This window comes from Protopterus annectens, chromosome 1.part1 (genome assembly GCF_019279795.1).
Source record: "Protopterus annectens isolate FY-2018-M chromosome 1.part1, PAN1.0, whole genome shotgun sequence".
Taxonomy (NCBI): Eukaryota; Metazoa; Chordata; order Ceratodontiformes; family Protopteridae; genus Protopterus; species Protopterus annectens.
In genome coordinates this window covers 1,632,623,510-1,632,646,450 of record NC_056726.1, presented here as the reverse complement: position 1 = coordinate 1,632,646,450, position 22,941 = coordinate 1,632,623,510, and positions in this window count along the sequence as shown.

Below are 22,941 nucleotides of genomic sequence, written 5' to 3'. Positions count from 1 at the left end.
GGAGGCAGGGTGAGTTTTTCCAGCACAAAATTGAGGTCCCATGCAGGAGTTGGTGATCTTCTGGGTGCCCCTCTAAGACACTGTTTTAGCAGAAAATGAGAAAAGATGGGAGGCTCCATGTTGTAATGAGCCAAGATGGCAGAGGCATGGATTTTTATTGAAGAAAAAGATAGGCCCTTGTCAAGCATCTCAGTTAAGTATTGTACAATCTGAGGGATAGTTGGTTTTGCTGTGTCCGTTCCTTGTGCTTGGTTCCAAGCACAGAATCTCTTCCATTTATCAGCATAAGATTTTCTAGTACTAGGCCTTCTGGCTTCCAAAATGACATCCATCACAGATTTACTGAGAGGTGTTGTTTGAATAATTAAATGATCAGCCATGCTGACAGGTTCAGAGTTTGGAGCTGAGTGTGCAGAATTTGATTGTTCTGCTGAGACAGTAGATGAGGTATTTGAGGCAAGTACCATGGAGGGAGTTGAGACATATTCCTTAGAATTGGGTACCAGTGCTGATGAGGCCAGTCCGGGGCAATTAGGATCATTTTTGGCTATTCCTGTCTGACCTTTAGTTAGACCTTGGAGAGAAGAGGCAGAGGGGGAAAGGCATAGACTGATAGCTTTTTTCAACAGAAGGCTAGGGCATCCACTTTCCATGCTTGCCTGTGATAAGTCCTTGTGCAGAATTTGTCCAGTTGATAATTTTGGGGAGAGGCAAATAGATCTATGTCTGGGCTCCCCCATTTCTGTGTTACCATGCTGAAGATTTGTGGATCCAGTTTCCACTTGTGCAGGTCCATAAGATTTCTGCTTAGGTCGTCTGCCAAAGTATTTTGTTTTCCTGGCAGGAATTGAGTTTGAACATGTGCTCGGTAAGTCAAGGCTGTGTTCCACAATGCCATGGCTAGTCTGCAAAGGGGGTAGGAATGTGTACACCCCTGCTTGTTTATGTACCACATAACCGTGGTGTTGTCCATATTTATCAGTAGTTGTCCTGGATGAAGTAAGTCCTTGAAGGCTGTCAGAGCATTCTGAACAGCTAGCATCTCTTTCTGGTTGATATGCAGATGCATTTGTTTTGGGCTCCATATGCCCTGAATGCATCTCCCCACCAGGTGGACTCCCCAAGCATAGTCTGATGCATCTGTAGTTAGGTTTTGGGTGGCAGGGGGTAGAGTGAATGACAGTGCCTTGTTTTGGAGACATGTCTCTGCCCACCAAAGAAACTCCTGTTGTAGGCAGGGAATGAGAGGGATCATTGTTTCCAGACTGTGACAATGTTGACTCCATAAACTTTTTAGATACCATTGAAGTTTCCTCATATGCAGTCTTGCATATGAAATTAGTAGAATGCAGGATGCCATGAACCCCAAAGCCTGCAGAATTTGTCTTGCAGATAACTGGGTTTTTGTTGCCATCTGTTCAAAGTATGTTGTCAGTTGCCTTTGTTTGTCTGGCGTAAGGTAAGCCATCTGGGCAGTTGTATTCAAGCTTGCACCCAGGAATGTAATTATTTGAGAGGGAACCAGTTGTGATTTATTTTCGTTTATTGTGTACCCTGGGCAAGTTAGAAGCCTTTTTACAAATGCCAGATGGTGAAGAAGAATGTCTTTGTTCTCTGCTTGAAGGTAGATAAGCCAAAGGGCAGTGCAGCAAATTGGTAATGCAAAAAACCTGCCTTGAAGCGGTGGTATCTTCTGCATGATTCATTTATTGGGATATGCAGGTATGCCTCTTTTAAGTCTAGAGTCACTAACCAAGTGTTTCTGCCCAGCATAGGCAGTAGCTGTTGTAAAGTCAGCATTTTGAATTTTGCAATGTCCAGGAGCGTGTTCAAAATCGATAAATCCAGTATTGGACACCAGACATTGTCTTTTCTGGGTACCAGGAACAGTCTTGAATAAAAACCTTGTCCTTTTTCCTGTTCTGGTACTGTTTGAATAGCCCCCATATTCATGAGGGACGTAACTTGTTTCTGAGCCTCTGCCCATTGATTTTGTGGCAGATCTGGCCAACCGTTTGGAACTGGCAAAGTATGGAAATGAAATCTGTACCCCTGGGATAGTATGTTTAATATCCACTTGTCCTGGGTAATTAGCTTCCATTTTTGAGCATGAAGTGCTAATTCCCCCCCCCCCCAAGGGGGCTGCCAAAAGATAAGTGCTTGGTGGAGGTAGAGGGAAGTCATTGAGACTGCTTACTGTAGGGTTGTGCTTTGTTTCCTCCAGATTTGGAGGTGGAGGCACCTCATTGCTTTTACTTGTAAGAACCCTGTGATTGGTATCTGGAGCCTTTTGTGCACCTGGATTTGCCTTGAGAGGCTCTGTTGGAAACAGGAAAGGACCAGTTTTTAGTAGGCCAGTGCCTACTGAACCTGGGTGGCTGCACTTGTAAGACATCTTTTACAGTTTGCATAGATTTAGCTTTGTCTTCCATTTTCTTTAAAACCTCTTCTGCCTTATTACCAAACAGAGTATCATGTTATAAAGGAGCATCCAACAATTTAGCTTTAACATGATCAGGCAGATTTTGCTCCTTGAGCCAGGCATGCCTTCTAATCACAGATCCAGTAACTGCGGTCCTGCAAGAGGCCTCCAAGGAATCAAAACCACATTGCAAAGTATGCTTTCCAACCTGTTCTGCTGCATGCAATAATTCCTGTAATTCTTTATTTTCCACACAATCAGAAATCAACATAATTTTCTGTTTCAATAAGCCCATAACATGCTGTTGATAATTTAGCATATGAAACTGGCAGTTTAAGGCCCTAACTGCCAAGGTTGCAGACGTATAAACCTTCTTTCCCCATCTATCCAGCGCCCTGGAATCTATCAGAGGGGGTAGGATTTTTGTCTGTAGAGGCCTTTACACCTTTCAGACCCTGTGAGATAGTCTCAGGATCAGCAGCAGGATTTTTGAATAGAAATTTGTGGGAGTCAGGAACCCTGTAATATCTGTCCGGCTTACTTGGAGCCGGCGGTAGGGAATCAGGATCCATGCTTGATTCTGAAAACACATCATCAACAATGTCTAATACAGGAGGTATAGCCAAGGCCTATGCTGAGGAAGAAGAAGGAAATCCCTAAGCCTCTTTTTTGATTCAGAGAAATCCTGACTCTCCCAATGAAAATGTTCCCTTAAAGTATGTAAGGTGTCTCCAAAAGAATAATCCCCAGGAGGAGATGCAGATGGGATTGATTCTTCTGCATCTGAATCCTCATAGGGTGAAATAGAAAATTCCTGATCAGATGAGGAATCCGAAGAAATGGAAACCTGATCTGAAGATTCATAATCAAGTGTCTTGCCTAGGCCTCTTAGCAGGGGGTAGGGGTTTGGGAACCCCTGATCAAGGTAATTAAGTCCTCAGCCATTTTGATCATCTGTTTTTTAGGCATAGGGGCCTGAGCACATGGCTCATGTGTCAGTTTTTTGGACTTATAAGATGTTTTTGATCTTGTTTTTGAAGCTGGCGTCGGTTTTATATAAAACTGTTGAGGCCTGAAAACACCCTCAGAAGCTGGTGCCTGCTCAGCGGCTCCAGACCCATCCGAGGGAGAGACATCCGCGGGTTCAATACTCTAAGAATCTCGCGGCATACCGGACTCCGCATGGGTCTCAGTAGAGGCCTGCGACTCAAAAGTAGGGGGTATCAGAGGCTGTGAAAACACCTCACTGAGTAGAGGCGAACTGGCGACTGGCTTAGGAGAAGCTTCGTCGTTGGTTTTGGACCTCGACGGTCTGTCTCTGTCTTTTTCTTTGCCTTTTTTGTTAACTCCAGTAGTAGGATTGCTAACCAACGACATTTCAGGGTAATTAAATCTGGATCCAAAATATTTTGAAGCAAAAATATACTGACGCTTAATAGTGCGTTGGTTAAATCTAGCACAAAACCGACAGCAAGGTACGTTATGATCTGGCCCTAGGCAAGGAATACAGTACAAATGAAAATCCTTATGAGGTATTTGCTTCCCACAAGTAATGCAATTATTAACTTTTACTGACATCAGTAAGGAGCAAGAAAAAGTTTCCCCAACAGGGCACTTAGCTTTAGTTGAAGACTTCAGTTCTGAAACTCGAATGCGAAAATTTCAGGAGTCGGCTGACCGGCACTTGCGAACTGCTTCTGCTTCGGGCACCGCACGGCAAGAAAGACTGAATAAAGTGGCGTTGGCTGCATGTTTTATACCCCTGATGACCTGACGTCATGGAAGAGGAGACAGCAACCAACGCAGGACCCAAGACTTTGTTATTCAGGCCAACTGAGGGCAACCTGCCTGCAGATTACCCAAATGTAATGACTGAAACAGTGAAACATGAAGAACATCTCCACATTATATACATCTGCACTCCTTTCTAGTTGGAAGGAGAAACAGTTGCTCTTGGGGGAACCAGACACCTAATTGTTAACAGGCTCATTGTTAGTCTAGTGGCAATGACAACCACATAGTATGTGGGAATCCAGAGACTAAATTCCCAGACAAAGGTTAGTGGTTTCCTTTTCTGTTCATTTGTTAATACTATACTAGGTTACCGGTTTCTACTGAACTGTATGCTTGTGAAAACAAATATCATCATGGTGGTTTCCTATAGGAAAGATAAATTGCCACGTTTGGGGAGAACCAGGTACTTAACTGTGTGAACACTCTTTGTAGGTCTATTGCCAGTAATAACCACATGAATGTGGGTGTTAGCTCTCTTTATGCTTGGACTGAGTTGTGTACTAATAGCACAAATCAAAAGCTTTGTTCTCAAAGGTGATCCAACAGCCTTTAGAAGCCTAGCCAGTAATAACCAGGATATGACAACATTATATCTTAATTCCCCAGATATGGGATGTGATAGAATCAAGGTAGTGAGTTTTTGGGTATTGGAGCCCTCAGTCATTTTACAGACTGTCTCTGTCCATAAGGGACATGGGCAGTACGCTGGGAGTGAATTTACAGTTCCCCTTCCATTTATCCAAACTCTTTTTGAACAGAGTGATGGACAGGCTTTGTTTTACAAAGATGGAAAGTTTATTCCACAGGCGAGGTAGATTTTGGGATATGAATCTCTGTCAGCAAGTTCTGTTAATGTCACAAATAAGGTTCAGTTCCATGGAATGCATAACCTCATATAATTGTTCTTGCGAATATGTAACATCTTGATCAGAGAATGCCTTGTAGGTCAGGCATAATTCACTTCTCAATAAATAATATAAGATAGAGTAAATGGATATGGCCTTTAATTGGTCTGAGTAAGACGTGTCTTACGCTTTGTATTTTTTTAATGAGAAACCTCTGGGGCCACTCCAGTTAGTGTAAGTGCCTGGTTAAGTACAGGCAGAAGGGAATGTTGTACTTAATTATGGGCCTGATGAGGGCTGAGTACAATGGCACTATGACCTTCCTTTGATATTGATGCCATGCCTTTACTTATAATTTGAGCCGCACATAAGGATTTCCTCACTATTGTAGCTACCTGGTAGTCAAATTTTAGATTACTATTTATCTGTGTTCCTGGGTCTCTCACCACTGGGTCTATGTTTAAGGGTGTGATATCAATACTATAGTTTGCATTGATATCAGATTTACAGAAGTGTATGATTATGCATTTAGTCTCTGGCCTTGGTTTCGGCACCTATAGTTTGTCATTTTGGTTTCGGCACCTATAGTTTGTCATTTTTAGGCCTGTTTGTAGTAAGTTAGCATTACTTGGAGGTTCAGTGATTGCTTTCAGCTTACAGTCGTTGGTCAGGCTGACTGGCCTTCACTTCAGAGAAGTATATACCAAACATGAGGGGTTCCAGCAATTAGCCCTGTGGGACACTGCTAGTAACAAGTTTCTTATCATAAGTGGATTCATCTATCTGGACAATATGTATCCTGTCAGTGAGCCACTTTGCTATCCATCTGATGATGTAGGGATTTATGCCTAACTCAGTAAGTTTGTCTATGATCCTTGAGTGGGGGATGGTCCCGTAAGCTTTGGCCAAGTCTAGAAAGACAAGATCTCCCTTTGACAAAGCCAAATTGGGTTTGGCCTAGTGTTTGGAGGGTTCCTGTCATTGATCAGGTCCATGGTAATTCTCTCCATTGCCTTGCAGATACGATTGGTCAAACTTATGGGTCTGTAGTTCCCTGGGTCAGTTGATGGGCCTCTGTTGTGCAGAGGGATGAGTATTGCAATCCTCCATTCCTCTGGGACATAGCTTGTCTGGAGGCTGAGGTTAATGATGTTTTTTAGTAGCCCTGATATATTCTGTTTTAAGCTATTTAAGAAGCATCCTGGAATGTTATTGAGACTGTGATTTTGACTTTGGTGAGCATAGTAAGGACCTTGTAATGACTGGTAGGGAGATGGTTGCTGGTATTTATTTGGGTATGGTAGGAGGTGATGGGAGAGAAGTTTGAAATGAACCTGTCAGACAGTAGGTTTGCTATAGTTTCAGGTTGGGTGTAAGTGTTGCCATTTATGATTAACTTGGCACATTGCTGTTTCCCCTGAGGTTATGAACATAACTAAAAAAAAGTTTTATGGTTATCTTTCAACTGGGAGGCTATCTCTGCCTAGTAGTTTGCTTTGGCAGATTTGACCAGCTCTCTGATTTGTTTAAGACTAGTGTGTCTTTTTGCACTGTTTTGTCTGTTCCTTCTTGGCTTTGGAGTGGATTTTTTTTCCTTTTGTTGAATAGCCTTTTTCTGCCAGGGGTTCACCAGCATTATTTATTTTTGCCAGTAATCATAGGTTTGACTCAGACAGGCACTGTCTCCTCTATGTAGCTATGAATGCAGTTGTACAGTGCTTTTGTGTACATCTCAGAGTAAGCCTCAGTGTTGTCTGGGTTTGGAGTGGCTTGGAAGTTTAATAAGCTGTCGCTTATCTTGAGGTAATCGGCCTTAGAAATGTTCTTAACAGGTTTGATGGGGGGTTGTAAGTTAGTTTTAATACTAAAGGATATAATTTTGTGGTTAGAGCTTATCTGGGAAGAGTTAATGCATGGGACACAACAGCATCCCCCCCTCCCCCATGTTCAGGAGTACTAGGTCTAGGATATTTGTACCCCTAGATGGGCAGCTAACTAGTTGCTTCAGGGTGTTTGCATTGATGAAGTCCAAAAACCTCTGAGTAAGTGAATTATGGGTAGTATAATTCTTCCAATTTATGAAGGGGTACTTGAAGTCATCCATAGGTATGGCATTAGACTGAATGTTTCAGAGATTCCAGTAGATTTAGGTAGCAGGTGTGGTTTTCCAGACTAATGTTAGGGGGATCTGTAGCTAGCAAGGATATGGTAGGGGTCGCACCTATGGCTAGTTGGCATGGAGCAGCTCAAGTAAGTCATGTTTTTGGACCAGTCTAACAGTGTACTTGTCCTTTATAAACACTGAGACACACTGTGCAGCAGCACCTTTATGTAGTTGTGACTGATTTTTTGTTCTTTTGGAGGGTTTAAAAATGTGGCACTGTGAGGATAGATAAAGTTTTTCCCAGTATCCAGAAGCCAAATGGTGACAAGTGCAAACCATCTCTGGCAAAGCATTGTGGTTTGTTGATCTTGTCTCTCCAGGCTGACAGATATTGGATCCTCTTGTTGTGACATCAGAAACTAAGCTGGTAGTTGAAGTCAATCTTTTTTTGCTGGTACTGTGGCATCATCATTGGTGAATGCAGGATGCTACTGAATGCTAGATTCATACCCACCTGGGACATGTATTCAGGGAGTCCCATCATCTCTCTCTTCATATAGTCCAGTGAGGTACATCTTAGGTCATTTACACCCACATGGACTATGACCACTGGTACTTGTGGTTTTAAAGACCTAAGTGCATGAGTTATCTGGCAGGTCCTGGCTCCAGACAGCTCACAGTGATCTTCTTCTTGTTTAGCCTGGTAAGGGGGACATCAGTATTCCTACAATAACTAGAAAGTGTAGCTGTGTTGCTTTATGGGCTTGGAATCCGGGCTACTAAAATTTTCAGAGTTATGGGTCGTGCGAAGTGCTGTGTTTTTTGAGTGTGAGAGTGGGACCACTGAGAAATGCTTTTAGGAAGTCTTGGAGGTTTGGGTATATTACATGTGAGTGCTTCTGCATATGTGGATCTGTGTTTGTTCCTTACTGTTGGTAGGGTGTATTTTGGGTGTAATGATGACAACCTGGTTTGCATTTTTACTGTCTGTATGTGAGAGCTTTGCCTCCAATGACATTGTGTACCTACATTTCTCACACACTGTTTGTTCTAAAATTAAAGGTTTGCCACTGAACATAAGGCAGTTACTACACTGCCTCAGGATACCCATATCAACCATGTCAGAAAAAGAGATGACAGGGAAGCACCTATCCATTATACCAGAAGCTTAGTAGATGGAAAGGAGTAGCGAAGAGTCACTTAAAGGTCTAAGTCAGAGTTTTTAGTAGTATAATAGAAGATGACCTGCCATGGTCCTGCCCTCTGCACAAACTGGCAGCTTTTCGAGCAGCCATGAATAGTGGAGACTATGGAGAGTGTCTCCTATTGAGGATTTTAAACTGGAGAGGTACTCATGTTCATGGTACAAAAAATCACAAGTGTGCATTGTGCGAATGTGAGGCTCATATAGAAGCAGAATGAAAGAATTTTACACAGTTAAGCCCTGAGGCCAATCAGATAAACATACAATAAGCCTTTCACTAGCAGTTCCCAACTTGGATGGGTTGAATTAGCCCTCTGCTTCCAGTAGACTGAAGAACAAAATCCTCAATGTAAAACAAACTTCTAAAAACTCAGAAAGACTTCACAAAACTTAGAAATATTTTGGCAAATTCAGGAGAACTTTGGCAAACTCACAATAGCTTTTGCAGTATCAGAGGAGGTTAGAAAATATTATAATACTGTTAAAATTACCCCAGAGCAGTACATTAAACAAGTGCAGGCTGAAAAACAGTGATAAATTCAACAAAATCAGTACATGCAGCACAAAATTGTTAATTAACTTCGAGATAGTTACAGCAAATGCAAACAATCAGCAAATACAATCAATGAATAAATACTTATATAAGCTTTGTAGGTCCACAGATGGCTTTAGGTGCAAATCAATGTCTTATAGTCACAGATGTCCAAGCCAGGCACAGGAAAGCTCTGAATAATTGAGCAACCACTGGGAATGGCAAAGGGAAGCAAATTCCTGAGCTTGTCTCCTTCCCAGAAAGCTTCCACTGAAAAAAACATTTTTTCAGGACCATAAGAATTAGCACAGATTAAAAATAACACTGGGAAATAAACAATGTTTACTGGGAAATAAACTCTCTAACTATCTCTCATTTTTCCTTAGCTCTACCTTTCTAGGTAGTTCTGTAACCGATCACAGTTTTCAAGTATCTTTGGTCATCTAAAAAAATTTACTTTCATAGATATATACGCTGTGAATAAAGATTTTTAACAGCTCTGTGGGTAGCAGGAAACACCAAGATCCTCCCAGTCTGTCTTGGATCTAAATATTTTTTTACAACGGAAAGAAAATTTTTGAATTTGGCAAAAGAGCTTCTTGAGAGAACCACTGTAGCCTGTGACAATGGATGTTGTGTCTCTAGTAACCAAATATTACATGAATAATTTTTTTTTGCATGTTCCGAGTCTCCATCAGTATGTGTATTGTTTACTAATTAGTCTTCCTTTTGTAATCCTGAAAGCCTTTGGTATACACTTTTATAATTTGTACTAAACCATTGGCATAAAGTGAAAGTTATGTACTTACCATAATGATACATCCATGTCGTAGTCTGTCTAGTTCAACTTTTAAGTACTTGGATCTGGCCACAGCACCTTTAAGCTTGTGGATCCAGGGCACTGACTCCTCCCCTACCCATAATACTCTTTCTCTCTCTTCCTAAGAATACCTGAGATTCAATTTATCATACAAAGAATTACATTTCATGAAGGTTTGAGGACATACCGAAAGAAACAGGAACATGCCCATGTGAAAAAGTTTGGCAACCAGTTAAAGCTGAGAACAGCAAGACACTCCTAGAGTACTATCTGTTCTTCAATGCACAATAGATGACAGTTTGGAAGGGGGAAGGAGAGATTGTTGAACCTGACAAAAAGAAGACAACAGAGATCCACTGTTAAGTACATAACTTTTGTATTCAATGTTGTCTTTTTTCCTCCGATTAAACCATTGGGACCGATTACCTGGCTACCAGCCACCTGGTTAGCATCAAAAAAGTACATTTCTGAGAATGGCAGAGCCAAAAGAAGTAAAAGGTATTGACTGAACATACAATTTATAATGTGAAACAAAGGTTTGAACTGTAAACCAAATGGCAGGATCAAAAATTTCATCAATGATTATTCTATGCCAAAAAGCAACTGATTGCTAGTCATGTAGAATGAGCTGTAGGCATTTTGGTTAAAGACAACCCCAAGTCCTGCAGAAACTGTAAGAACTGTTGGGGACTCCCTGTTGGTTATTTTTTCCATCCACCATCTCATTCCGTGATCTGCTTTTTAATCTTTTTTTCTCTTTTTTTAACTCTTTAATTATCAGTTATGACATAGGCAAATTTACATTTATACAAAAGTAATTAAACTGTATTAACAAATTAACATTAACATTTTATCATGTCCCCATAAATATGGATATTGTTGAACCAATTCATGTGTGGGTACATAATTTTGATTTTTAAGCTGTCCAATCTTAAAATTGAGCTTTATAAGCCTTTCAGAGCTGCTGTTGATATCTTGAATTATTTATTCACCTTTCCTTGTGCTCATTTAGAAAAAAAAAGTGCATTTTGCCTATCATTGTCTAGTGTACTGATTTACTTACTCTGAATTCATTATCCAGCCAGCTGTTGCATAAATTTGTATATTTTTATACTCTTGCAAGCTCTTTTCTGTGCTTTTACATCAAGAGTACAGAGTATTTTCCATTTAGTGGCATTGGGTGGTATCCTGGTCTGTATAGAGATGCCTGCATGTAGTTGTTTTATTGGCTAGAGGGCTCATTAATCAGCTTACCTTATTTTAGTGCCTTTACAACCGAGTGGCTCTTGAATCATTTCCACAAAGTAAAGTACTTTAACTGAATAATCACACTTTTATAAGCGGTTTAAAGTACACTGCCATCTTGAATAACTTTTTGCCCTTCCTTAAGTTTAAGTTTATTTGTTGTACAATTTCACTCTGGACAATGTTTTACATTAGGAATACTGGGATTATTCATCTAGTGGCAGTAGGTATTTGCCTGGTCTGTCTGAGTTAGGAAGTATACAAAAGGGCTCTAAGTGTAGTTGTTTTGTTAGGCATGGGTCTCATTAGTCAGTTTTCTGTATTTCCAGTGCTGGTATAAATTCGACACATTTGCACAGAACTACCTGCCATGCCATGCCAGTGCCCTGTACAGACATTTTCCCTTTAGAACTGCCCATAAAGCAGTACCCTATAAAGCAGTAAACATAGAGTAGAGCAATACCTTGCACACTGACAAGCTTAGAGCATTTAGTTGCACACTGAGTGGCAATATTGTTAAATGTAGCATTTTACAGCCTAGTCTGGCTCCACCCTGTCCCAAAAAAAACCTTTAACAGCCTTCTGTTAACACCTGTATGCCGCACAGCTCACCAATTTGGGGACCACATAACATGCAGACTGGCATAATGGTTAAGGTGTTTACCTCACTGACACAGAGTACAGGGTTTGACTCCCAGTCTCGAAGGAAATTTATGAACCTATGGATATGCAATTTCCCAATTTCTCTGCAGCCAGCCTGGTGAACATGGGTACTTTGAGACAATGTAGCAATTGTCTCAAGTTTACTAACAACCACTTAATCCTTAAAATAACGGACAGAGTATGTGAGAGGTGTACATACACAATGACACTAGAGGCCACACACTCTCTCTTGTAAAAGCACACATCAGGTTGCTAAAACCATGCACACAGCATTCCCCACATATAGCACACAACAGACACATAGACCAACACATGCTGAGGCACTTAAATACAATTTTCCTAAACAAAAAAATATACCTCCTAGAACACCCATCAGCAAACCCAAAAGCACTCAACAAAAGCAACACCTAACAACATACATACACAGCCTCTATCAGTGGAGCCCCAATACAAAGCCCATAGGGAAAATGAACACACTTCTCAGGATTCTAGTTATAGGAGACTCCATTGTAAGACATACGGGTGCCCCTTTAACCAGGCTGAACAAGGAGAAGATAATGGTTACTTGCCTATCTGGAGCCAGGATCCACCAAATTATGCATGCACTTAAATCACTAAGCCACTGGTACTAGCAGGATTCCATTGCAGTCCATGTAGGTATAAATGACGTGACATCTATCTTTCTACACTACATGAAAAGAGATGTTAGTGAAAAACAAAACCCCCAAAACACTGGAACAGTTAATAAAGTGAAATAAAACACAGAATCCAAATCTTTAGCGCTTTCATTTTCTTTACTTATGGAACTACTTCATAATAATCAGTACACACAAAACTTTTAAGTAGTACACATGATGCTCATTACAACAATCAACCAATCACAGTTTGAGTTAATTTAAAGTGAAACAGCTCTTACTCAAAAACCTGTGTACGAATACTAATACAATGTAGAAAAACACAATTGTTAAATATATTTGTATCTCAAAAGACTTTTGATAGAAATGGTCTCGTTTAACCCTGGAAACACATTGGCACACAAAAATACTTGCCATTTGAGCTTAAGGAACTCTAAAAAATTGTTAAATTGCTTGACAAACAACTTGGTGCCAACTTTTTGAAGTACCAAGAAGTAACATTTTTTGAAAGAACAACATCCCCTACTGTGTTTTTCTAGAGCATTATCGCAGTCATAGTTTTTATATATAGCCCTGATGTGTTCACTAATGTGACAACCCAGGGATCTGGTTGTCTTTCCTATGTAAAAACTGTTGCAAGAACAGTGCACAGCCAATTAAACCAGCCCCGAGCTGTTAGAATTAAACCTACTTCAGGGCTCAAAACTATACTCAATGTGGGCAAAAGAATATTGGCTGCATGGATAGATGAACCTGCATCCCTGACAGGGAAATGTGTCCAAACCCATCAGGTACAATGCCTTTAGGAAGGTGTTCTCTAAGATGGCACGTTTTCTTAAAAATAAAATTAGGTCGAATTCCTACCACATCACTCAGATCTTTGTTACCAAGAATGACCTTCCAATTATCTTTAATGATATTTCTAATAGATTATCTCTCATAACTAATAGGAATGGGAAAAGCTAACATTTTATCTCCTATACTATTCTCTTCTGATATCCTGGGAACAAACCCAGAAATCAAAATTGGTGGAAGGTCAGAATGCCTTCTTCTTGTAACCTGATCTGAAATTTCTTTTAACTTGGACCAGGGGTACCACCTCTCTAAAAACATGTCAATCAAAATATGAACTTCTTTAAAAAAAAAAAATGTCATCCTCACTAACTATACGACTAATCCTAATAATTTGTTCCTTGAAAACATTATGTTTCATATATGTGGGATGAAAACTGGAATAATGTAAATAGTTGTTACTAAAAGTTTTCTTCCTAACAATATTACTAATAAATCTTTCTTGTACACTACCCATAGTTAGTTGAACATCCAAAAAGTTGACTGTACTACCAAATCTACTCACCTCAAATTTTCGCCATGCTACACTGTGGTTAATTTCAGTAAAAAAACATCAAATTCCTGTTTACTACCCTTCCAAAAAAAAAAAACAAATTGATGTATCTTCAATAGAAAGAAACAAATTTAAATGAAGGAAGTTTAACCAAATTATAACTTTCCCACCAGCACATCATTAAATTGGCAAAAGAAGGGGCAACCCTAGCCCCCATTGCAACAGCAGACATCTACTGATAAATACAGGACTCAAAAATGAAAACAAATTGTTACTGAGAACAGGTCCTGTAAGACTCCTATGGTTCTAATATCTAAACTCAATCTATCTGCAAGCTTGCTCAAAAAATGTTCTACAAATTCAATACCTTGTTCTTTATCAATGGAAGTGTACAGGGAATTAACATCAGTCATACACAACAAATGTTTGTCCCATTGAATTTGTATCCCTTTAACTACTTTAAAAAAAATCCAGGAATCTTTTAAAAAAATACTGACTTTTCTGAACAACTGGATTTACATTAGCCAATAATGAAATATTCACAGTTTTATTTTTGGGAACAGAAACAATCTGCCTAAATGGAGGATTGTTTTCATTTTTGTGAATTTTTGGGATACGGAATAGTATCCCCAACTCTGGTTGGTCAACAATACAGTAATTATACATTTCAATAGACAAACAATTGTGATGTAATAAATCCAACAAAGTCAAATCAATGAGCTGATATTTTCTGTGTACAAAGTCCTTAAAAACTTTCCTGTAACTGTTAACATCACTTAAAAATGAAAGCATAACTTCAGCATAATCTTTATTGCACATTACAAGTCCATTACCCTTGGCTGTTTGCATGTACCTTAAATGGTTCCTATTACATAAGTTTCTTAGGGCAACTGTCTGAATTTTATTTAAATTAAAAAAAATAATCACTGCTTTTTACAACATTGTTCTGTGTAAACAACTCATAAAAAGCGTCTTTACACAACTGGTTAAACACATTAATTGTCCCAAACAGTCTTGGATTTATTTTGCTTTTCTTTCTAAAACACCTGTCAGCACTGTTATACTGTTGGAACAAATATTTTAAATTTAATTTGCGACTATACTGTTTGAAGTCTAGAACGACTTCAGTAATAGAAGCATGATTAAAAGGAATAAAAGAAAATCCCTTTGACAGTACCGCAGTTTCCACGGCTGTAAAATCTTCATCGCTCATGTTGAAAATCCTTCATTGTGACCTCAATAGTTCTTCCCTTTTGTTTTTTCTTCCCTCTTCTCCTGAGGAAAAAAACTGACCTGTTATCTGCTTCATCGTTATGGTCCATGCTGAGGTGTTCGTTAGAAACTCCTGCAATAGATATACTGGAAATCTCAGCTTCAGCCACTAGCAGTTTTGCATTAGGCTGGTGAAGTGAAGGGGTGACAACGTCATCACTGGAAAATGAATCCAATTGGTCCATTCTGCGTTTGTCGGAAACTTTGAACTTTTTCTTAGATTTAGACTCGTCTCCATTCACAGACCCTTTAATGATAAACACTTTTTGGCTAGAATAAGCCAACAAGTCCCTGTTCAGCTTCTTCTCTTGCATGCAACCAAAGCTACAATGTGCTTGGTGGCCTTGTTGAAAATATTTAGATGTAATATACCACAAAGACCAGGAACTATACCTCTGAATAATGTAACAAAAGTCAATTTATTGATTGCCCAGAAGGTCATTGTGCAAAAAGCAAAAGAAACTGCTTTTAGAACAAACACAGATAACAGCAAAATGGTCTTTCTCTTAACAAACACAGATAGCAGCAAAATATCTTTCTCTCTGTAATTGTTAATTCTTGGTACCTTTGCAAACTATGTAGGTTATAGAATACTGCCGTCTCCTTGAATATAAGCTTTTCAATTTGATGACAAAGTTCCTGGATGGTTGGTAAAGTTGACATTTCTGTCCTTTTACCTACAGCAGCAAACAAGTTTGAAGTAACACGGGACCTGTCATCATCCCATTTCTTAAATACACTAGATTGTATGTCCAATGAATTACTCATAGATAAATCAACACCATCCAAATTGGTATTGTGTGGAGTTTTAGAGTGCACCTGCACATCCACTTCTCCATTTCTTTGTGAAAATCCATACCCACCTCTCGCAAAATGCTGGGTAAAGAGGTAAACGAATCACTGGTCATTGGAAACTATGATAACAACTGAGAACAAAGCAAGAAAAAATATACCACGAAGACTAGGGACTATACCTCTGAATAATGTAACAAAAGTCCATTTATTGATCACCCAGAAGGTCGTTGTACAAAAAGCAAACAAACACAGATAGCAGCAAAATGGTCTTTCTCTTAACAAATACAGATAGCAGCAAAATATCTTTCTCTCTGTAATTTTTAAGTGCAGTTTCTTTTGCTTTAATTTTAGAAAAGAGGGAACCTTTTTGGAACAGATAGGACAAAAAGTCTAGAATCAAGGGTAGAGGTGGTGAAAAAGAGTCCAGTCCTCTGCTTGTTGCCCAAATGGAGAACCTTTTCCATTTACTAAGATAGACTTTCCTTGTACTAGATTTCTGTGAAGCAGTTAGGATATGAATGACTTTATTTGAAAACCCAGCATCTCTGGCCACTGTTAAAATTGGAAGAACCATGTGGATAGCTTCAAGGTCTCTGGGTTTGGGAGATGATGCTTGGATGTGTGAGACAGAAGATCTGGGCTGTGTCACAGCATCCATGTAGGATGTAAGAGGTGAGGTCAAAGATACAGGAATCAGACTTGTTAGGGCAATGAAGATGACCTTTGCCTTGCACCATCTGGCTTTCTGGATGACTTTCATTAACAAGGGAAAGGGTTAAAAGCATATAAAAAATTCAGGGGCCAACTGTGGACCACAGTCCCTCGGTGACTGACCCTATGGAGTGATTATGGCAAAGTAACTGCTATATTTGTTGTTCAGGTATGATGTGAAAAGATTGCAGCAAAGTTGACCCCAACAGCATAAAATTTGATTTGCCACCGATTGGCTGAAGGACCACTCATAAGACAGGAGAATGTTTCTGCTTAGTTTGTATGCTAAAATACTGGAAGCTCCCAGAATACGTATTGCTATTAGAAAGTGGCAGGAAGATATTGCCCACTGCCACACACACATGGCTTCAGACACAAGGGATAAGATCTGGTCACCCTCTCCAATTGTTGATCTACCACACTGCTGTTATAGTGTCCAACTGTATGGAGATCACACATTCTGGTAGAGTATTTGAATGTCTGCAAGTGTGGTAGGACTGCTCTCATCTACAGAATGTTGATGTGAAGCTTGGCCTCTGAATGTATCCAGAAATTGTGTTCAGTCTTCCCTTCATAATACCCCCCACCCTAAAAGGGAAGCATCCATTGTAACTATTGCTACAAGGGGTGGAAGACAGAAGGGGTGGCCCTTTGATAATGCTGGAGGTTAGCCAACACATGATGTGAGATTTGCATACAGAAGTCAGTCAAATTGAGGTACTTAGGGACTGAGAAACTTGAGACCATTGGAGGATTCTTGTGTAGTATCTGGACAATGGAATCAAAGTGACTGTTGAAGCCATAAGTCCTAGTACTCTTAGAATTAGCTTTGCAGTAGGAAATGAATGATGCATCACTAGATTGACTTCTTGTTAAAGAGAAGAAATTTTGGATTCTGGAAGTTTGGCTATCTGATTTATTGTGTCTAGGTGGCACCCACTGAGCTTTATGTTTTGAGTGGGGGGGGGTCATCTGACTCTGCTTGATTCAGTGCGACTCCCAAGCTGCGAAGCAACTGGAACAAAAGGTCCCTCTACTGGACTAGTAAATCCCTGGATGGGGCCATAAGAACCCAATCATCTAGATATGGGAACACTCAGAACCCCTGCAGTCTGGGTAGGCTGTCAACACTGCCATGTATTTAGTAAACAACCAGGGGGCTTTGCCGAGTCAAAAGGGAAGAGCTCTAAACTGGAAATGATTTGTTCCCAGACAAAAATAGAGACATTTCCTGGACTGCTTATCTTGATATGATAACAGACATGTTAGAGATTTATTGAGCACTTCCAGTCATCCTTCCTCAGTATAGGGAAGATGGACTGAACCATGACCATACAGAATTTTGTCTTATTTACAAACCGATTCAGATGGCTTTGGTCCAGAATTAGCTTTTTGTGGAACTAAAAAGAACCTGGAATAGACTCTGGATCCTAACTGGTGTGAGGGGACCTGCTGGATGACTTTCTTACAACAGCTTTAAGACTTTTGCTGATACAGATTCCATTTGACTAACTGGCATTGCTGGAATCCATTTCTTTTTCCAAGGAGGGGAAAAGTACAGTTGTGTACCTACCATAAATGTAGATGTTCGAGTGTATTCACTGTTGCAGTCATTACACTTGGGTTATCCTGCTGGCAGGCTACCCGCAGTTGGCCTGAATTCCAAAGTCCTGGTCCGGCATCGGTTGCTGTTGCCTCTTCCCTGACGTCAGTGCACCAGGGGTATAAAAGATGCAGCCAATGCCATTTTCTTCAGTTTTTCTTGCCCTAGATGTCAGGTGCACCCAAAAGGGTAGGCTAAAAATTCTGCTCATAAAAAAGCATGCACAAACATAAACATTACCTTCATCTACAAGCACATACACCACATAGGTTGTATAGAATAGAGAAGTACAGATAAGTCCCAGCAAAGAAAGGGGGATGGAGGGAGGGTAACCTGGACTGCAGCAGTGAATACACTCGAACATCTACATTTATGGTAGGTACACAACTGTACTATGTTCATCGTGTTTCACTGTTGCAGTTATTACACTTGGGTTGAAACCCAAAGCTGAGGTTGGGTGGCTGGGCCTAGATAGAATTAGGAGTGGCTATGAGGCCCTGCAGAACTGCAGTGGCAAAGCCTGCTCTGGATTTAGAGTAAAGAGGTAAGTGGTAGTGCTTTGTAAAAGTGTGCACTGAAGTCCAAGTTGCAGCCTCCAAAATGTCCTTGGTTGGTACTCCTCTGAGGAAGGCTGCTGAAGTGGCTGTTGCTCTGGTTGAGTGTGGCCTAATGCCCTTAGGCACTGATTTGCCATGTTGTGAATAGCAGAAACGAATGCAATGGCCTATCCATTTTGAAATAGTCTGCTTTGAAATAGCTTTTCCTTGTGATCCTGCAGCATATGCCACTAAGAGTTGCTCAGTCTTTCTGAAGGCTTTAGTTTTGTCCAAGTAGAATCGTAGCTGTCTGTGTATGTCCAAAGAATGCAGAAGTCTCTCCCCCTTATTCTGTGGGTTTGGATAAAAGGTAGGCAAATGAATGGTTTGGTTAAGAGCCACACTGGATACTACCTTAGGCATAAATGTTGGGTTTGTCCTTAGAGAAACCCTGTCTGGATGGAAAATAATAAAAGGTTCCACAGCCATTAGTGCCTGTAACTCTGAGATTCTTCTTGCTGAGGTTATTGCTAGGAGCAGAGCTGTTTTCTATGATAAGTATTTTATCTCAGCTGTATTGGCTGGCTCAAAAGGAGGCAGTGTGAGCTTTTCCAAGACAAAATTGAGGTCCCATGCAGGTGTTTGAGCTCTCCTTGGAGGTCTTATGTTTTTGGCCCCTCTGAGGTACTGCCTTAGCAATGGATGTGAAAAGATAGGTGGATCCATATTGTAATGAGCTGAAATGGCAGAGGCATGGATCTTAATTGATGAGAAGGATAGGCCTTTGTTCAGCATCTCAGTTAGGTATTGTAAAATCTGAGAAATATTTGGTACAAGCGTGTCCATTCCTTGTGCCTGATTCCAAGCACAGAATCTCTTCCATTTTTCTGTATAAGATTTTCTGGTGCTGGGCCTCCTGGCCTCCAAAATAACATCCATAACTGCTTTAGAGAGAGGTGTGTTCTGAATGGTTAGATTATCAGCCATGCAGCCAGATTTAGGGTTCTGAGTTGGCTGTGCAGGATCTGATTGTTTTGTTGGGTCAGCAAATGTGGAATTTGAGGTAATGTCCAGGCTGGGCCTTGAGACAAGCTCTTTAGGATTGGGTACCAGTGCTGGCATGGCCAGTCTGAGGCAATCAATATCATTTTTGGCTTCTCTTGTCTGACCTTTAGGAGTACCTTGGGGAGGAGAGGCAGTGGAGGAAAGGCATATACTGTAGGGGTTTTCTAGCTGAATGATAGGGCATCCACTTTCCATGCTTGTTTGTGATAAGTCCTTGTGCAGAATCTCTGTAGTTGGCAGTTGTGCGGGGAGGCAAATAGATCTATGTCTGGGCATCCCCATTTCCTTGTTATCATGCTGAAGATTTGTGGGTCTAGTTTCCACTCGTGAGGATCCTTGAGATTTCTGCTTAGTTCGTGTGCCAGAGTATTTGTCTTTCCTGGCAGGAATTGTGCTTGCAGGTGTACTTGATAAATCAATGCTGTGTTCCACAAAGTCATGGCTTGTCTGCAGTGGGGATAGGAATGTGTGCCTCCCTGCTTGTTTATGTACCACATGACTGTAGTATTGCCCGTCTTTATCAGCAGTTGTCCTGGATGAAGTAGATCCTTGAAGGCTGTCAGGGCATTCTGAACAGCTAGCATCTCTTGTTGATTGATATGAAGATGCATTTGGCTTGCTGGCCATGCTGCCTGAATACATTTTCCTGCCATGTGGGCCCTCCAGGCATAATCTGATGCATCTGTTGTTAGTGTTTGCCTGGCCGTGGGTAGAGTGAATGGCTGTCCCTTGTTGTGGTGACAGGCTTGTGCCCACCATCGAAACTCCTGTTGTAGGCAGGGAATGAGGGTAATTAATGTTTCCAGGCTGTGGCTATGTTGAGTCCAAACACTTTTTAGATACCATTGTAGTTTCCTCATATGCAGTCTTGTATATGGAATTAGTAGAGTGTAGGAAGCCATGAAGCCCAAAGCCTGCAGAATTTTTCTTGCAGATAACTGGGTCTTTGTTGCCAACATTTCGAAGTAAGAAGTCAGTTGCCTTTGTTTGTCTGGCGTGAGATAAGCCATCTGGGCAGTTGTATTTAAGCTTGCACCCAGGAATATTATCTCTTGTGAGGGTACTAGTTTTGATAGTTTTGATTTCTTTTCATTTACTGTGTACCCTATACAAATTAGTAATCTTTTTACAAATGCTAGATGCTTTAGTAGAATGTCTTTGGTCTCTGCTTGAATAAGGCAGTCATCCAAGTAGGGATATATCTCTATTCCTCTTTGTCTGCAAAATGCAATTACTGGTGCCAGGCATTTTGTGAAGACCCTGGGTGCAGTAGATACGCCAAAGGGCAGTGCAGAGAATTGGTAGTGCATTGAGCCAGCTATGAATCTGAGGTATCTTCTGCAAGACTGTCTGATTGGGACATGCAGGTATGCCTCTTTGAGGTCCAAAGTTACAAGCCAAGCCTTCTTTCCCAGCATGGGTAGAAGCTGTTGCAGAGTCAACATTCTGAATTTTGGTATGTCCAAATAAGTGTCCTTTCTTGGTACTAAGAAAAGTCTTGAGTAAAATCCTTGTCCCTGCTCCTGTTGCGGCACAGGCTGAATGGCCTTCATGTCCATGAGAGATGTTACTTGTTTTTGTGCCTCTGCCCATTGATTGTAGCGTCAGCTACTCTTAAACACATCAACATTACTTCTGTAACTAATTACCTCCTCCCAAAATATCATAGAGTCATCCACATTAGCTATAAACTCCACCAAGTCAAAAAAGCACATATATTGAATCTTACTCTAATTCACACACCAAGACTACACCTTCACCTCCTACTTGATGGTGACATTCATCCCAATCCTGGCCCATCCATTTTTAGACCAGCTAACCCAGAGAAACCCTCTCCCTTTCATACCCCTACTAGGCCTCCTAACTCCCTCTTCATATCTCATTTAAACATACTAAGTGTCAATAAGAAAGTGACTCACCTTCATGCCCTACTGGATGTATATAACTTTGACATTCTCTGCCTATCCGAAACATGGTTAAAACCAACAACCTAAGACTATGAAATCTCCCCTCCTGGGTATAGCATTATAAGAATGGATCACCCTAACAAAAAGGGTGGGGGAGTAGCCGTATTATACAAAGCAGGCCTACAAGTTACACCACTTGCTATACACCCACCTTCTGATAGCAATGCTGAATTTCTTATTACTAAGCTTCAGCTTAATATTAGTAAGGCCATCTACATTATATGCTCATATCTTCCTCCAGGTAATAACATCACCTCCCTTGAAAATATCCTTAGCTGGCTATCCACTAACTACCCACAAGAAACCATTCTCCTAGGCGACTTTAATATAGACTGTAATACCTGTAATTCCAATAACCCATCTAAACACATAAACCTTTATGGCTTCTCCCAAACTATCACTTCACCTACTCGTATCCATAAACCTACTAACAAACAATCCACCCTAGATTGGATCCTTATAAATACTCTATCCACATCATATATGACAGGTATCCTACCAGCAGACATTAGTGATCACTCTCTAACTTACATAATTTGACATAAGACTAATATTAACAGTCCCTCAACTTTTAAATCATCTCGTTGCAATAAACATTTTCACCCAGAACACTTCCAGAATGAACTGAGTGTATGCAACTGGTCACCTTTAAAACACCTGCAACTAGATGAAGCAGTGGCATACTTCAACTCTAAGTTCCTTGAAATCTTGGATTTCCATGCCCCTTTTTGTATGCGAAGGAGCACTACCAAAACTGCACCTTGGCTTACAAAGGAAACTAAGCAAAATATTCTACTAAGAAACAAATTTTGGGCCAAATGGCGTACCTCTAAAACCCCATCAGATCAGCTAAAATTTAAACAACTTAGAAATTCAACTAAAACATCTATACTACTGGACAAAAAAAACTTCTTCTTTCAACTCCAACATTCCAACCAACAAAGTCCACAAAAATTCTGGTCAGGAATCAACAGACTACTACATCCCGGCAAGTCTAAAATGCCAACCCCCTCTGGAATCACCACCAACACTCCCAAACTAATTGCTGATTCCTTCAATACCTTCTTCACTGAAGCTATCCAGTCACTTGCTAACTCTCTACCTCCTGTATCCTCTAATCTTTCTTCAACCTTAAAGAACCCACCACCCACTTTCCAACTCCAACCTGTGCCTACATCCCTTATCTGTACTCTCCTTCAAAAACTTAAACCCTCTACCCCCTCTGCCGACCTCTTACCTGCTAAGTATCTTCAAATAGCAGCAAAATTTATTGCTTATCCTATCTCTATCCTAATTAATAGAACCATCACTGAAGGCACCATCCCATCCATCTGGAAAATCTCACATATAATTCTCCTACACAAAAGTGGTAACTCAACAGAA